General features: G+C 37.4%; 1 non-coding gene across 1 annotated transcript; it reads left to right on the forward strand.

Annotated features, from left to right (window-relative positions):
• The first annotated feature begins 684 nt into the window (after positions 1 to 684).
• On the forward strand, positions 685 to 791 carry LOC128280299 (small nucleolar RNA R71). Its single transcript, XR_008270479.1, has one exon. It is a non-coding gene; the product is annotated as a small nucleolar RNA R71 (small nucleolar RNA).
• The last annotated feature ends 15,808 nt before the right edge of the window (positions 792 to 16,599 follow it).

The raw sequence follows: 16,599 nt of genomic DNA on the forward strand, positions 1-16,599 counted from the left end.
TATGGTCGTTTAGAGATTAGTTTAGAAAGCTGGCCTATCTGAGTCTCTAGCCCTTGGATTGATGCTTGTTGATTCTTAAGTGCTATCTCGGTGTTCTAAAAACGGGTTTCTGACACTGATATGAACATTGAGAGCATCTCTTCAAGATTTGGCTTCTTTTCCTGTTGGTAGGGTGGTTGTTGGTAGCCTGGAGGATGTTGTAGTCTTTGATATCCTTGACCGCCCCACAAGAAATTGGGGTGGTTCCTCCAACCTGCATTATAAGTGTTACTATATGGATTGTTTTGAGGTCGAGGATTATTACCCATGTAGTTTAATTGCTCGTTATCCATGTTATGGTCATAAGGCTGGTATTCCGAATGGTTTGTTCCACCACTACTTGCTTCGCACTGCATTACTTGGTCAACCTGTGAAGAATTAAGAAAACTATCAATCTTTTTATTTTATAGTTCCACCTGATTAGAGAGCATGGTGACCGAATCGACGTTATAAACACCGGCTATTTTCATTGGCTTTGTCCTCATGACTTTCCACTAATAGTTATTCAGTGACATCTCCTCTATAAACTCATAGACATCTTCCGGTGTTTTATTATTGATGGTTCTGCCCGTCGCTGCATCAACCATTTGCCGAGTTGAAGGATTTAGACCATTGTGAAATGTTTGTACTTGGAGCCAAAGTGGTAACCCATGGTGAGGGCACCTTCTCAGAAGGTCCTTGTATCTCTCCCATGCATCGTAGAGTGTTTCTAAATCCATCTGAACGAAAGAAGAGATATCATTACGTAATTTAGCCATTTTAGTCAGCAGAAAATATTTTAGTAAAATTTTTTCGGTCATTTGTTCCCAAGTAGTAATTGACCCTCGTGGTAAAGAGTTCAACCACTGTTTAGCTTTATTCTTTAATGAAAAGGGAAACAACTGAAGACGAATGGCATCATCAGAAATGCCATTGATTTTAAATGCATCGCATAGTTCTAAAAAGTTTGCTAAATGAGCATTGGGATCCTCATCCAGCAAACCATCAAACTGACCAAATTGCTGTATCATTTGAATAGCGTTAGGTTAATTCAAAAGTATTTGCAGCTATAGAAGGTCTAACTATGCTCGATTCAGTTCCTGTTAAAGAGGGTTTAGCATAATCATACATAGTGCGTGGAGCAGGATTTTGATTAACCGCAATTGCAGGAGGTAGCTGATTGCCTTGGTTTTCAGCCATCTCTTCGGTTGGGGTTTGAGTATCGTCTTCTTGCTCGTTCTCCATGTATCTTAAGCTTTGCCTTATTTCTCTTTAGTTTCTACATATTGTGCGATCGATTTCTTTGACAAAAAATAATGGTCCCGACGAGTTTCTTCTAGTCATAAACTATGAAAACCTGCCAAGAGAAGGAAAAAGTAAGGTAATAAATAATAATTAAATTAAATTAAATTGCAAGAAAAAAAATGGCTAAAGTAATAAAAATTAAGTGTTCCTAATATCTTAGTTCCCCAGCAACGGCACTAAAAACTTGATTGCATTATTTCGTGATAGGTTTTAAATATTTATAATTACTCGTTCTTGAACTAACTATTATCGCGATGTAGGCAAGTGTACCTATCGAACAGCAGTATAGTTTTAGCAAGACCGAATTGTCGAACCCAAAGGAACTAAAAGCACTAGTAATGATTGTCTTTCTATTATCTAGCCTAAGAATAAAGAGGTTTTGTTTTAATTAACTAATTATCTAAACTAAGAACGCACAGAGAAAATAATTGGGGAATTGCTTTTGGGAAAAATTGATTGACTTATGACAATGCATAAGAAAAAATCCACCTAGACTTTACTTGTTATTCTGGCTCCGAATCAGACGATTTATTCATTCAACTTGTTCCGTAGAGATCCCTAAGTTATTTTATTATCCCTATTCAAGACTAATAACGTCTAATCCCTAGATTGATTAACCGAGACTTTTCTCTAATTAACTCTCTAGGGTTGCATCAACTCGATCTATGGATCCCCTTATTAGGTTTCACCCTAATCCGGTAAAATCTTTTCACCCTATGTCTAAGCGTGCAATCAACTCTGCTTAATTATGGCAAATGTACTCTTAGATAGGGTCAATTCCTCCTCTGAATAAGAACATGTCTTGATCAGTATCCTGGGATATCAAAACAAGAAATAAGAACACATAATTAAGAGCAAGTTAAATATTTATCATACAATTCAGAAAATAATAACAAGATTCATCTTAGGTTTCATTTCCCATAGGTATTTAGGGGTTTTAGTTCATAACTAAATAATAAAACATCTCAGAAGAATAAAGAATACAAAACATAAAGAAAATCCAAAACTCCTGAAGGGAAATTGAGGAGAGATCTTCAATCTTGATGATGAATCCAACTTCTGAGATGGATCAATCGGCTTCCTTGGAGTAATTCCTTACTCCGCCTTCTCTGTCTTCCTTTTCTTCCTCCTTTAGGGTGTATTTATAGGCTTTGGAATGACTAGAAGCCCTCAAAATTATCCTTTTCAGAATTGGACTCAACTTGGGCTCGGCAGGGACACGCCCGTGGCACACGCCCGTGTTTGATTACTTCAGGCCGTGCTCGAACCTGCCAAATTGACGCTGCCGTGTGGTCTGCCTGTGTGAAGAGGTCCAGGCCGTGTTTGAGCCTGTTAAAATGGCACGGGCGTGTGCTATACCTGTGTGAGTCGTGCTTCGATTCTGCCAGATTGACACGGCCGTGTGGGCTGCCCGTGTGAGGAAGTCTAGGCTATGTTGAGTTCGTAGTTTGTCCCATTTTCTCTGTTTTTGGCCCGTTTCTCGTTCTTTTCGCTCTCCTATGCTCTCCTAAGTATAAAACATGAAATTAAAGCATTAGGAGCATCAAATTCACCAATTCTAATGGAAAACCATCCATAAAATGCGTTAAACATGGGGTAAAATATGTATAAATTACGATTTATCACACGACCTAAAATAGTCTACACGACCGTGCGATACGATCGTGTGGCACACAGGGGCCTAGACATACGAGCATGTCCTAGGCCGTGTGACTCCTAGAGCTAATTTTTTTTTTCAATTTTAAATCAAGTCAGAGAGTTACACGGGCAAGGCACACGGCCGTGTACGAGAGACAACCAGGCCATACGGGCGTGTGGGAATCCACATAGGCATGAGAGAAGCGAAGGACATGTCACACAGGCATGTCCTAGGCTATGTGAAGACTGGGCCTGTATTTTTTATCGCACACTGGCTAAAAAAGCCCCACAAAGGCATGTGACACGATTGTCTCACCTTTAAAAACCCTAACCCCCTTTTTTTCATTCGTTTTATCTTATTCCCCAACTAGCCCCAAACCCTAGCCACCATTCTTTAACACCCCAATGCTACTAACCACCATTCACTTCCCAATCAATGGCCATCATCACACCTTCAACTTACTCGGCCTTCCCCTGAACCACAAACACAACCCCTACTTCGTCCCTCCTTGCTTTGAGTTGCACCAACCACCACGGCCCACCCTTTTCTCCTTCAAGTTACACGACTGTCCCTGTTCTCCTTTCCCCTCTCTTCCCTACGTTTAACCTCACCAGACCAGCCTTCCTCCACTCTCATCATGCTCTGCACCCTCCTAAACCCAACTCCCTCTTCTTCCATCACTCCCTTACCCGATCTCCTTCCCCTTTTTTACCGTCTATCCAACACCCTTGAACCATGGCCCAGTTGCATTGTACCTCGACCACCATGTGCAACCTTCAGTCCAGCCACTGCCCCTACCCGCCGTCGGTCGTCCCTTTCTCCTATTGTTCTTTTATTATTATTATTATTACTATTTAGTAATTTTCCTTCTGTTATTATTTTTATATTTTTTTATCATTTTTTATTCTTATTATGCTTCTTAATTTTGATCGATTTTACCCTACTATTTTTGTTGTAGTCATATTGCTTTGATTACCCAGATTCGTCTCTTTCTTATGTGTTTCTGGTTTCATTATTTTTCTTTATTATTATTAATTCTCATTCTTATTCTTTAGTTTCATTACTATTTTTTTATGCATAATTTTGGTACTATTGTAGTTATATTAGTAGTTGATTATGTTGGGTTTTTGGTTTTTATTATTTTGTTGTTACTTCTTGCTACTCATTGTATGTGACGTTTAGATTCAACTATATTCTTTTTAGCTGCGTATTCGATTTTATGATTTTAGATTTTAGTTGAATTCGAGTTTCATTTTGTGCCTATTTCCATTGATCCATTGTGTTGACTCGTACCCTTGCTTTGGACACCGAAATTGTTATTTGGTCATTTTTTCTTACAGGGACACCATGACGATCACTCGAAGTAAGTGTCGAGACCACTTTTAAATAGGGTTTCAGGAAAATGGGAATCGACTTTAAAATGAAAACAGGAGTTGCCACCAATCTTTTTAGGTGTGATTGGATCACCTTTAAAACATTTTGTTTTAAAATCATCAGTTTTGGTCTACGAAATCAGAAAACGGGTTCGGGAGCCGGTTACGTACGAGGAAGGGTTAGCACCCTCGTAACGCCCAAAAATTGGTACCTAATTGATTATCAAGCGTCTTTAATGTCGGGAACTCAAAAATTTTAAGATGTAGTCCTCTTTAAAATATTTTGGTTTTGAAAATTAGGGTTTACTCGTATCAAAGTATTGACACTAAGTTAGCTTTTTTTGAAATACCTATCTCGAAACATCAAAACACCATATCCAATAAGTTAGGACATATTGCTTTGAAATTCCAAGACAGTTGCTTGCATTTAGAAAACCTTTAAAAACATAGAAGGGTACTTGATTATTCGAACTTAACGAGAAAAGTCGTAACCCAATAAGTTAGGGTACTACTTTTCTCGAAATTCCCAAACACCAAGCATTGCCTTTATACTTTTTAGAAAACTTTGGAATTTTGTTTTTAATTAATGCATGAGAAATCACATTATCATTATGGAATAGAATATTGAATAATAAGTGAATAAAACATACATTTAAATGATATAATAGCAATAATACAAATATCATATACTAGATACATACATGTTTAAAACTACATCATATATACAAAGATACACATAGCTTATATTAAAGATGGATAAGCCAAACATACAAACATACATAGTAATAATTAAGAAATGATGCATTTACACAATTAAAAGATATATACTATCAATGTACATATTCATAAAATATAACATTAAATAATAATTATAAGATAACATTTAATACATAAAATATATATAAAATATATAAAAGAATTAGTATATATAGAAAATATAAAATAAAATGAGTAATTGTAATGAAATATACTTATAATACAAATAAAAATATGGTATTTAATAATTTAAAAATAGCGTCTTAGATACAATATATAATATACAATAACAAAAATATACAAAAGAATAATTATTATAAAATAAAATATATGTGTTTTAAGAAAATAATATATAAAATAGAAAGCATATAAAATAATTTACAAAATAAATACATAATAAATAAAAATATCACATAAAAAATAATTAATAATGAAGTATATATGTAATATGAGTTAAAATATAATTTAATAATGATAACTTACAAATTTCAAAATTATAAATAATATAATGAGTAATATAAAACATATATATTATATGATAGATAATATATAAATATATATATAATAAATGTTATATAATAAAATATAATATATGTAAGAAAATAATGTGACAGCCCAAAATTGACCCTAGTCGGGAAGTGGTTTCGGGACCGCTAAACCGAGTCACCGAAACGTTTGAATGTAATATTTATTGTCTAGAATATGTAATTATGAATGTGCGAAAATTTCAAGTTCCGATTTAGCCGATTGCATGTGAATTCAGTTAGTAGGACTTGTGTGACACTTTTGAAAAGTGAAAGGCTAATCTATAAGGACCTAATAGTGCATGTAGTCAAAGGAGGACTCGATGTCAAATTCCCCCAAGTTGTAGTGGCCGGCCATGACAAGGAATCATGGGCTAAACATGTCATGAAACATGTTTTGTTGGTGCATTAGGGAGAAACAATAAACAAATAAGTATGGGTAATAAAGAAAGAAAAAAATGTGTGTGTGTGAGTGAAACCCCCATTGCCGTGCATTGTGGAAGAGAAAAGAAAAAAAAATTGTTCATCCATCTTTTCATTCTCTCTTGACCGAAAATACTAGAGGAAGGAAGGAATTTTGCTTCATGTTTGTTTTGGAAGAGAATTAGAAGGAGATTTGGCTATACTTGCATCAAGATTAAGGTATGTATGAGGTTGTGTCATGAGATTTATGCATGTTTTAGTTGCTAACTTGATGTTCATGTTAGCCATGGTTCAAATCCTTGTTATGCCATAGAAATGGTATTTGGCCAAGGTTGATATTGTGTTGAAGCCATTGCATGCTAAATGTGAAGCTTGCTAATGATGCATGTAATGATGGATTGACTACTCTTGAAATTTCTTTTTAGTATTCTTGAGTAGGGCATTGAGTCCTTTGTTTAACCATGACCAAAAATTTAAAAGGAGTATGGTGTGTGAGGTATTTGGCCATGGCATGCTCATGAGCATGGTTTATGCTTCTTGCATGTTAGTTAAAATTTGTGTTTTGGATGGTTATGAACACCTTGAAATTCAGCCTTGCACCTATATGTGTATATGTGTTTGCACATGATGATTTGGTTATGAAGTAAATGATAAATATGTTTGTTTAAAGAAGAAATGGTTGAAGAATGTTTGTGAAACTTGCATGTATATTCGGCCTAGTACTTATATGGTGTGAAAATCTTGAAATTTATTGTTGATTTTGTGCAAGTATGACTAAGTATAATCGGCCATATGAGTGCTTGATGCTATGTTATAATTATTGAGCTTAAGTATGTGGATGTAAGCGCAGCGGCCTTATAAGGGCTAAGTACCTTGGATTCCCTTTGATATTCAAAACGATTAAATCAATTTATTTGTTAACATTAAGCTCAAGAGCAAAGGGAACTAGCTCCAATAAAGGAAAAGAAAAGGTAATTGAATAGCCGTTGGAAGCGCCGATAATCTCCAAGGTAAGTTTCGAGTATCGAAACTTAGATTTTGATTCGATTGAACGAAGTAATAAGCAATCGAAATTGTGCCCTTGTATGTGGCCATTGAGCGAAATGATATACTTGATTAAGTAAATTGTGCATAAAAGTTTGTTAGGAAATTGAAACAAAGATGTGTATGAATGTGCGATTGTGATATCGGCTAAGCCCAAGGCAATTGTGCGAGTTGTGATATCGGGCTAAGCCCAAGGCAATGGTGCGAAGCTATGATATCCGGGCTAAGCCCGAAGGCAATTGTGCGAGTTGTGATATCCGGGTTAAGTCCCGAAGGCATAAGTCCCGAATGCGTTTGAACGAGTAGCTATATCCGGTTAAACTCCGAAGGTATGTGATTTGAAAATTATAAGCTTGCTGGAAAATTTTCAGTTAATGCACTTGTGAAATTCCCAACAACAAGGTATGTGTTGTGTGTGCTTTGCACACTAGGAGTAATTGCCTATGAATATTTGCTCCAATGATAAACGAGTTATCGGCCTTAACTAAGCCGTTATTTGTGTATGAATATAAGAGTTGGGATTGTGAAGTAAGCATGTCATTGAGAAATTGTGCATATGAATTATTGTTTAGCTACTTGAATGCTATGCTTTGGTTGTGTGTAAATTATGGCTCGAAACTTACTAAGCATAAATTGCTTACTCCGTTCCTTTGTTTCTCTGTTTTATAGATTTTGGTCGTTAGCGATCGGATTCGGGATCATTGAAGTGAAGTCATCCACACTATCAAACCCCCTTTTTGGTACTCTTTTGGTTGAACTTTGGATATGGCATGTATAGGACTACTCTCGATTGTTTTTAAGTTCTTTGTGATGTATATGTGTACGGCCATGCGAAAATGGTTCGTAAAAGTGGAGGATGGAATTTGACCATTTGTGCTTTGTAATTATATTTGGTTTCATGATGTGATTATGGTTTGGAATGAGAGTGTTGGTCACATGATCAGCCATTGGAATGGCTAAATATGATCATATGTGGACCTATGTATGTCAAAATTTTAGTTGGCCCATGGAAACCACGAGATAGGTAAAGTTTACCTTGAAAATAGATGCTGGCAGCAGCAGTGGTGCAGATTTGAAAAATCGTCAAAATTTGTAGGATTGGTCTTAAATAGTGAATAAGTTACGTAAAAGAACCTTGACGAGTCTATTTTCATATGAAAGTAACGAAACGATCATATGAACAGTATACCGAGAGATATTAAAGTTCTCGTGAGACAGGGCCAGGACGGTTTCTGGGTCCCCTGTCGTGACTTTGAAAATTTACTATAAATTATACAGAAAGAATTAGAAGTCATTCCTTATATGTGCAGATTCCATCTTGAGTCTAGTTTCATTAGAAACAAACGGCACCAGTATTAAAGCCCTGTACAGAGAGATATTCAAGTTGTAACGCGCGAAGGTCAGTGTAGTTGACCCCTGTAACATGGGTGACTTTAACTAATAAACTGTACCAATTGGCCGGACCAAAAATTCTAGAAATAAATCCATGGATGGATATATGAGTCTAAATTCAGGGAAAATTTACGGAATCAGTTTCCGAGTTTAGAAACTCGAGATATGATTTTTAAGGCGACAGTGACGCAGTTTTCCAGCCTGTCTGGAAATGCCAAATTGGTCGGTACTTTAAGAGGATTTGTCTCGTTAACCCCTCGTGTCCGACACCGGCGATGGTCTCGGGTTCGGGGTGTTACAAATAATATATGATAAAAGATTTTAAATGTATAAATGGTATTTTTAATAATAATAAATAAATTATAAAAATAAAATAATAAAATTTAAAAATAATAAAGAAAGGGTTAAAATTGAATTTAAATAAAATTATAAGGCTAAGTCGCCAAATAATATAAATCCTGGGCCTAATTTACAAAAGTAAAAAAAATGACAAAGGACTCATTGGGCAAATTGCCCTAATCCTAAACGACGCCGTTTCCCATAATGTAATCTAAGAACTGTTGGGACTAAATTGCAACAATTATAAAATATTATGGTCAAATTAAATAATAAAATAGAACCAAATTGAAAATTCAGGAAACACAGGAGGATCAATTGGGGAATTTGCGCATTTTCCAAAAAAACAAGCGGATCCTCCCCGGGTCACAGGTCAACACACGGATCCTATGTTTTAAAATGACACCGTTTTAGGCTTATTGACTTAAGCCTAAACGGCGCCGTTCCTCATAGGCTATATAAGTCAAAATCTAACCTAAAAATCATTTAGAAACCTGATTTAAAAAAAAAAACTAAAAGAAACCCTCTGAAAATCCCCAGCCCTCAGAGCTCCGGCCCTAGGCCGGTCTGCTCCGTTCATTGGGCCTCCGTGCCCATCCTCACACGCAGTCTCCGACTCCGTCATACACGGCGGTCGGGATCTGAAACACTTTGTTTTTCTCAGACAATCTAGAAGGTATATTTCTTTCCTCTATTTTGATGTATTATATGCAGGTTATTTACAATAAAGTAAAATAGAATAAAAAGTAGACTAAGAACAATCAATCACCTTCATTTCTCGTGAAATATTTCTTATATATTCTTTCAAAGGTTTGGTGTACAATGATTTCGTGATGTGTTTCTCTATCTCTTTTGTGTATTCTCTCTGTTTCTATCTATGTGTAATTGCCCTCTGTCTCCCTATCTTTTTCTCTGTATCTCTATCTGTATTCGCCCCCCTTTTACAAATGAAAGGGAAGGCTTTATAGCCTTAATCCTTTACATATTCTGGGAAAGAAATCTCCAATTTCTTTCTATTTTTTGTCCACTATATCTTTGACCGTGATCTGCTGAGTTTCTTTTTAGTTTCCTTTTTCTTGCTCTATTTATCTGCTATGTTTCCTTTTCTGCTTCGTGTCCTTTGTCTTGTCTTGCAGGTATTTGCGAGAAATCCGGCGGTTGCAAAGGCTTAACGATGGTCCACTGGTGGAGTTAATCTCGGCGTGACTCGGAGCCTTAGGATTGTGGCCTTGCTGGAGAGTAGTTGGAACGACGCGTCTGTTGGGATTGCTTCTGGAATCTTCTGCTTGTGGCGTGAGGAGAAAGAGAGGCAAAAACCCTAGGGTTTCATGCCTCGGTGTAACGGTTTGGGCCAGTTGGGCCACTTTAGTCTTGGGTCCATTTGGGTCTGTTGTAATGGACCTTAGGAGTAAGATTTTAGAAATGGGCTAGTAATGTAACGGGTTTGGGTCTGCTGAGTTGTAACTGGGCATAAGGTTTAGGCCAATTGGTTTTGGGTCTACTGGTTGGTGGGCCAATGTAAATGTATTGTTACATGGACTGTTTTAAAAACATTTATTTATTTATTTATTTGGTTTACAGCCCGATCAAATTTGGGCTACTACAGCTGCCCCTCTTTGCTCATTACTGTATAACGGGAATCGAGCAAAGATTTAGAAAGACCAAATTTGACCGATCTTATTACGGTCTTCAATCTGCTTCTTGCAAACTCAAGATTGTCATGTTGATACCTTCGATCTGCTCTCCACCGAACACAGAGACGCCAAATCTGCTTCTTTGATTTGCTCTCTAACAATACAGAGATAACAAATCATCTTAGATTTGCTTCAGGATAAACACGTGAAAGCCAAATCAGCTACATCTTCGATTTGTTCCTTGTAAGCACAAAGATGCCAAATCATCTTGGATCTTGCTTCAGTCTAATCGTTTGAAGGTCAGATCTGCTATGTATCTGCTCTCTATTGAAGTAGAGATGCCAGACTTCGATTTGTTCTCTGACAATACAGAGATGAAAAATCATCTTAGATTTGCTTCATCGTAAACACGTGAAAGCCAAATCAGCTATGTCTTTGATTTGTTCCTTGTAAGTACAAGGATACCAAACCATCTTGGATCTGCTTCAGCATAAACATCCGAAGGTGAGATCTGCTATGTATCTGCGCTCCATCAAAGTGAAGATGCTAGACTTTGACTCGTTCTCTGACAATACAGAGATGCCAAATCATCTTAGATTTGCTTCATCGTAAGCACGTGAAAGCCAAATCAGCTATGTCTTCGATTTGTTCCTTGTAAGCACAAGGATGCCAAATCATCTTGGATCTTGCTTCAGCATAATCGTCTGTGTAACACCCCAAACCCGTGACCGTCACCGGATTCGACCACGAGGTGTTACCGGGCTTACTTCCCTTATTTCCCTCTTGGAAATTATGAAATTTTTGTTTCAGGCAGGCTAGCTAACTGCGTCACTGTTACCTTAAAAATCATATCTCGAGTTCCAGAACTCGAAAACCAATTATGTAAATTTTACCTGAAACTATACTCATATATCCATCCATGGATTTATTTCTAGAATTTTTGGCTGGGCCAATTGGTACAGTTTATTAGTTAAAGTCACCCATGTTACAGGGGTCGACTACACTGACCTTCGCGCGTTACCACTTGAATATCTCTCTGTACAGGGCTTTAATACTGGTTCTGTTTGTTTCTAATGAAACTAGACTCAAAATGGAATCTGAAAATATAAGGCATGACTTCTAATTCTTTCTGGATAATTTATAGTAAATTTTCAAAGTCGAGACAGGGGATCCAGAAACCGTTCTGGCCCTGTCTCACGAGAACTTTAATATCTCTCAGTATACTGCTCATATGGTCATTTCATTTCATCCATATGAAAATAGATTCATCAAGGTTTAATTTTATAATTTATTCACTATTTAACTCTACTTCTACTATTTTTAGTGATTTTTCAATCTCATATCACTGCTGCTGTCCGCAACAGTTACTGCAGTAGACTATGCCAATTTCATGAATCTTTCCTTGACCTTACAAATCATCCATCATACATGACACAAATTATGGCCACCTTATCAAAATTAAAGTTTCTAAGACTCGTGGCTATAGGTTCTAGCATCCCACTCAACGACCACATAGGCCATTTTCACATGGCTTAAAGTTTACAACCCATAATTCAACAAAACATAATAGCCTATACATGCCAAATGTTCTCCTAGTTCAACTACGAAGACAATACCAAAAGATTTCCAGCCGGTGTGATGACTTCAACGACGGTTCCGAGCACACAAACAATACGAGTCCAAGAGACCTAAAAGGTGACAAGAAAACACCGAGTGAGTTTATAACTCAGAAGTCATAAGCATTCAACCACCATCCATTAATAAAGTTATCACAACATGAAACAATAAACGAGGCTAGGTACTCATCCATACCAAACTATACCATAATTCCTGACCTTTCGGTTCAATCTCATACCAAGTCATACATCCACATTTCATATTCTACACGATAAGATATTTGAGGCATTTTCACACACTAACTCATTTTCACCACAATCACACAATTGCAATCATCACATAGATTTAAAGCTTACCAAGCTCAACCCCGAGCATGAACATATTGCCTATTCGTCATGAGCTCAAGGTACTTACCCGATCCGCTGTCCGGGATTAACTCGATAATGTCGCACACTCAGTGCCAATTGTAATGCAAGAGCATATAGTGAATCCGCACACTTAGTGCTATAAAATGAGCTCGCACACATAGTGCTATATAATCAAATTCGCACACTTAGTGCTATACAATTTTAAACCCGCACACGTAGTGCCAATCTTGTCACCGTGTCCATTTATACCCGCACACTTAGTGCCGTGACCAATACTTTATGCAATTTACCACCTTTATACATTCAAGGATGGCATCATTCCATACACATACATTTCCATTTACACATCAATTCATTAAACACAATTGCATATATATTATGATCATTTAAATCAATACCAAATATATGCTTAATGAGTTACCTCGGATGTTGTCGAATGTCTTCAACGGCTATTCAATTACTTTTTCTTTCCCCTTGTCCAACTTCGATCCTCTAAGCTCTTGGGCTAATTCAAACAAATTTATCTTATTAAAGTCCCATCATGCTAGCTTATGGCGAATACCCATATCAAATAAGCAATTTACCTTAACTCAGAACCCACATAGCCAAGTTACACATATAACCCTTATGACCGAATATGAATATCACCAAAATCTCTATGACTTAACCTTCAGCCTTCATAGCCTAATATATATATAGCTTATCAAATAGACATTTATTCACCTTCCCTTAACACATATTAATCAATTAGTCCATGCATTATCCTTGACACACCGGTCATTAAAGCAATAACCTATTAACATCCAAGCATATTATACTAAAATTTCTTCTAAGGTCAATTCATGTACCATCCTTAATACTCATACAATTATTTTATTTTAAATAATTTACACACACCATTTACCTAACATCAATTAACTAGACACTTTAAGGATTTCTTCTTTGACTATACACACATTCGGCAACTATCCATACACACACAAGTCGATTTTTTCCTATCACCCAAACCATCTACATGAACACTTAACTAACTCAAACTTCACCCATCCACAAATACTCATTACAACACAAACACAACAATCCTTTTCCTCAATTTCTTCCATGGCCGATTACCCAATATTACCACACAACCAAGATTTTGACATGGCTAAGTAGGAAATTTTAGTAGCTAGCTTAAAGTATGCTAACCTTTCAAGAACTAACATGAACTCACTTACCTTAATTCAAGCTCAAGGGTGACCAAACCTTCTCTTGCTTTCTTCTTCAATTCGCCAAGCATGTTCAAAGATGAACACTTTTTTTTTCTTTTTCTTTGTTCACTTCACGGCAAATGGGGGAGGCATCCACACACTTTTTTTGCTATCATCATTTTCCTTTTTTCCTTTCTTTATTACTAGCTTTTATTCTATTGTTTTCTACATACCCCACTAACATAACATGTTGGAAACATGTTTCCTTGCCGATAATTTTGTCATGGCGGCCACTATCCTTGTCAAATGGATTATTTGACATGCAACTCCATTTATTTTACTTCATTCCTTTATTAACCTCTTAAAATTAGCCACATATAATTGAATCCTTTCACATGAGTCCCTTTTCTTTCAATTCACATTCAAATTAACTAAATCAAAGAATTAAAAATTCACACATGCATTTTCACATATTTAGACAAGAACTATCATACTCAAATGATTTAGTGATTTCGGTTTAGCGGTCCCAAACCGCTTCCGACTAGGGTCACTTTAGGGATGTCACAACTCTCCCCACTTATGAAATTTTCGTCCCCAAAATCTTACCGTAAATAGGTTTGGGTATCGCTCTTTCATAGAGTTCTCGGGTTCCCAAGTGGCTTTTTCAATTCGTGTTTATGCCACACCACCTTCACTAATGGGATTTTCTTATTTCGCAACTCTTTTACTTCACGCATCGTAATGCTAACCGCTCTTCTTCATAACTCAAATTAGGTCAATCTCAATCTCGATGGAGTGATTACGTGCGACGGCCGGATCTATATCGTCAAGCATCAAGACATGGAAAACGTTGTAAATCTTTTCAAGCTCGGGGTAAAATTAATCGACGCCATCGCCCAACTCGTTCGAGATACTTCATACGGACCGATGAATCTCGGACTCAATTTGCCCTTACGGCCAAATCTAAGCACCTTCTTCCGGTGAGACTTTGAGAAATACCTTGTCTCCAACCCGATATTCCATGTCTTTTCTTTTCAAACCCGATACGACTTTTTGCGATCCGGCGCTTTCAAACCTTCATGAATTACTCGAACTTTTCGCCGGCATCCTTAATCAAATCAACCTCAAGACTTTACTTTCACTAAGTTTAGTATGAATAATGGGGTACGGCATTTACGACCGTATAAAGCCTCGTGAGGCGCCATCTTAATACTTGATTGAAAACTATTGTTGTAAGTGAATTCAATCAAAGGTAATTATCGTTCCCATGAACCACTAGACTCAAGGATGCAACATCTCAACATATCCTCGAGTATTTGAATTATCCGCTCGGATTGACCATCGGTTTGGTCTCTAATTCGACTACTAACACCTCATCGGGTGAAACGGATAGATGAGCATCCATCGCCTCAAAGCAAACAGTGCCTTGCGACTTAAAGCATCGGCCACCACGCTGGCCTTTCCGGTGATAATCAATGATGAGTTAATAGTCTTTCAACAACTCAAGCCAACGCCTTTGTCGCAGGTTTAAATCTCTCGAGTCATCAAATATTTTAGACTCTTGTGGTCCGAATAAATGTGACACCTTTCTCCAAACAAGTAATGCCGCCATATCTTCAAGGCGAACACTATGGTGCTAGTTCAAGGTCATGGGTCGGATAGTTTCTCTCATGCGGCTTTAGTTGTCTCAACGCGTAAGCCACAACTCGACCTTCTTGCATCAACACACAACCTAACCCAAGCAAGGATGCGCCATCAGATATGACAAACTCTTTACGGACTCGGTTGTACTAGTACCGGGCCTCGGTTAAACAGGTTTTAGTCGATCGAAACTTTCTTGACAGCGTTCGACCACTCAAACTTAACATCTTTTGAAGTAGTTTTGTCATCGGTGCAACTATCATCGAAAAACCTTTCACAAATCGTCGATAGTATCCGCAAGCCCCAAAAGCTCTTAACCTCGGTAACATTCCTTGAGGTTTCCAATCGAATATGGTCGAAATTTTGTTCGGGTCCACCTCGACACCGATGCGGACACCACGTGCCCCAAAAGCTAACCTCTTTCAACCAAAATTCACATTTATGAACTTTATGATAATCGCTTATCTCGTAAAATTTGCAACATTAGCCTCGGTGCTCAAAGATGTTCGGTTTCATCTCGAATAGACCAAACTGTCATCGATAAATACAACTACGAACCGATCCAAGTATGGCCTGAAAATTCTATTCATTAAATCCATAAATACCGTAGGGCATTAGTAAGCCCAAACGGCATCACCAAGAATTCAGAGTGACCGCACTCGCTCTAAAAGCGGTTTTAGGTATGTCCGATTCTCGGACCCTCAACCGATAGTACCCGACCTCAAATCTATCTTTGAAAACACCGAGGCTCCCTTTAATTGATCAAACAAATCGTCAATTCGTGGCAATGGATATTTATTCTTTATCGTCACTTTATTGAGTTGACGATAGTCGATGCACAACCTCATGGTTCCGTCCTTCTTTTCACAAACAATACAAAGCGCCTATGGAGAAAAACTCGGTCGAGCGAAACCTCTATCCGTCAATTCTTGCAATTGAACCTTCAATTCCTTTAATTCCGTTAATGCCATACGACACGGGCTATTGAAATCGGCGTAGTACGGTACAACTTCGATGTCAATTCCACTTCTAACCGGTGGCAATCCCAGAACTCCTCGTGAAAAACATCCGAATACTCACAAACCACTGGTACCGATTCGAAGTTTCCTTTCCGTCTCTTTACTTTCAAACACATACGCAAGGTATGTTTCACACCCTTTTCACATACCTCCGCAAATCATAGAAGATATTATCGCCGGCGCGCCTTTTAAATCAAGAGACTCGACTCGGACTACCTCATTATTTGCACTCCTCAAATCAATGGTTTTCCTTTTGCATCCACCAACGCATCATGTACGGTTAGCCAATCCATACCAAGAATAACATCAATTCATTAAAT

This window comes from Gossypium arboreum, chromosome 8 (assembly GCF_025698485.1).
Source record: "Gossypium arboreum isolate Shixiya-1 chromosome 8, ASM2569848v2, whole genome shotgun sequence".
Classification (NCBI taxonomy): Eukaryota; Viridiplantae; Streptophyta; class Magnoliopsida; order Malvales; family Malvaceae; genus Gossypium; species Gossypium arboreum.